Consider the following 2,506-nt stretch of genomic DNA (forward strand, 5'->3'; position numbering starts at 1 on the left):
AAGCAGCAAAGGGAATCCAAGCAAAGTCTATGTCAGTATACAGAAGAAAAAAAATTCCCAGGATTTCAAATATGGTGCATAATGTGTGAAAATTCCTAGATGATACCACTGGGTCACATGCGGACTCATCAGCTGGCGTCAAATTTCCATCTTTGTATCTGCCCTCTGGACCAGCTTCCCATCTAATCATCCAAATATATGGGAGCAACCTGGATAGAGCAGAGGCTCACATGGTAGTGGCCTTGACCTGGCCAGGGGAGGGACATGGGACACCCTTATCAAACAACTTGAATGTTCAGGTGAAGGAAACTCTCTCTCTTGAAAAAGTGCCCAGCTTTTAGGGCCATTCTTATGAGTTAAAATGTCTTTTAACTCACCAAAGCAGTAGACTCAACCTGAATGAACATTATTATATTGTCCTGGAGTGAGGAGGGAGAAAAGAGCACCTGACATCCAGGCCAAAATGGGCCATACAGAAGATCATAACAGAAGTGAAAACCTAACTAGAAATGCCAAGTCAATACATAGCAGAAAAGCAACTTCCAATATTTCAAATAAATTGTACATTGTGTACAAATCTCAGATCGTGAAGCTGGGTCACATGCAAACGGTCAGCTGAATGCAAATTCAGAGCAAAGAGGAATTCTTTAACAACAATTTATTCTCTTGCCACAGACCTCTGGGATCCTAGCTGCAGAGGACTTCCCGTCTCCCCCGCTGAGCTGACATTAGACTCTCACTAGAGATTAGATGGAGAAAGAGCTTCAGCAGGCACGGAGCTGGAGGCTTTGTCTGTGAGACAGCTCCAGGGGAGCCTGGCCACTGCCGGGGGGAGCATTCATCCCCCAGGGCTCCCTGTTCTCCCTCTGAGAGGCTCTGGCCCCAAATAACCCTCAAAATGGGAGAAGAAGGGCTTCCCCGCAGGATTAGGGCACATCTGTCCCGCAGGCCCACCTGCCTGCCAGTCTCTCCCAGGGTTCCTGCCAGACCACCCCATAGGAGAGTGTACACAGTGCAGCCTCAGCTGCTCAGCCCGGGTACCTGGCTCCACTTGATTGCATTCCGGCAGCCTGGGAGCTGTTTAGATCCCTCAGTGCATCCAGATCCTAACGCCGTGGGTCCCCAGGAGGGAGCTGTGAGCAGATCCAGACGTCCCAGGGCTCAGGTCTGTGGCTCCAGAGTGCGGAACTGGGCCCGCAGCTCGAGCAGGAGAGGAGCCCACACTCTCAGAAAACTGTCAGAGAGGGGTGAGTGGCACAGGTCCGTGGGCTGCTGTGGAACCTAGGCGTGCCTCCCTCCACAGGGCTGGTCCAGTAAGGATGGGGCCTGTCTCCCTGCTGGACCTCTGCCTGAAGGAGAACCACGACCTGAAATACCTAACAACAAAGTCGCAGCCACAGTGCCAGTGATCAGAGGTCGCTCCCCCTAAGACCCAGGAGGGGACTCACCTCTCTCTCCCTTGCATCACAGAGCACGGTTTCAAAGGCCGGGATACCCAAAGCAGCCGAGTGGCAGAATGAGAGCATAGCTTCCGCCCGTTGCTCTCAAGCGCCATCTACTGGATTTAAGCCCCAACTACAACACAAAAAACTGCTGCTTTTCCTTCCTGTGAGGCCCAGGACTAGAATTCAACAAAGACTCTGTTTGGAGCCTTAGCCCTCTGAAAACTTCCAGAAAGGAAGCCAACTGACTATATTTAGTTTACACCACAGTTAAAGGAACACCAACCCTCCCAGATTAGAAAGAATCAGTGCAAGAACGGTGGCAATTCAAAGAGCCAGAGTGTCCCCTTATCTCTAAATGAGTCCACTAGCTCCCCAGCAATGCTTCTTAACCAAGCTGACTGAAATGACAGGCATGGAATGCAGAATCTGCTTATGGAGATCCAGGAGAAAGCTGAAATCCAATCTAAGGAAGTCAAGTAACCCAGTGAAATTATTTAAGAGCTGAAAGGTGAAATAACAATTTTATAAAAGACCCAAACTGAACTTGCTGAGTTGAAGAAAGAATTGCATCATACAATCAGAAGTACAGCAGAATAGATCAAGCTGAGGAAAGAATCTCAGAGGTCAAAGCCTGGTTCTTTGAATCAACTTAGTCAAAAATAAAGAAAAAAGAGTTTTAAGAAATGAGCACAACCTCCTAGAAATATGAGATTATGTAAAGAGACCACATCTATGACTAATTGTCATCTCTGAGAGAAGGAGAGAGAATAAGCAACTTGGAAAATGTATTTGGGACATAGTCCACAAAATTTTTTCTAAACTCTCTAGAGAGGTTGACATGTAAATTCAAGAAATACAGAAGAAGTTGTCCAGATAATATGCAACATGACCATCCCCAAGGCACATAGTTATCAGATTCACCATGGTCAATGCAAAAGAAAAAATCTTAAAGGCGGCCAGGGAGAAGGTTCAAGTCACATTCAGAACACTCTCATTAGGCTGGCAGTGAACCTCTCAGTAGAAACCTTATAAGCCAGAAGAGATGGCAAGGGGAGGGTCTA

Source organism: Saimiri boliviensis, chromosome 1 (assembly GCF_048565385.1).
Source record: "Saimiri boliviensis isolate mSaiBol1 chromosome 1, mSaiBol1.pri, whole genome shotgun sequence".
NCBI classification, from domain to species: domain Eukaryota; kingdom Metazoa; phylum Chordata; class Mammalia; order Primates; family Cebidae; genus Saimiri; species Saimiri boliviensis.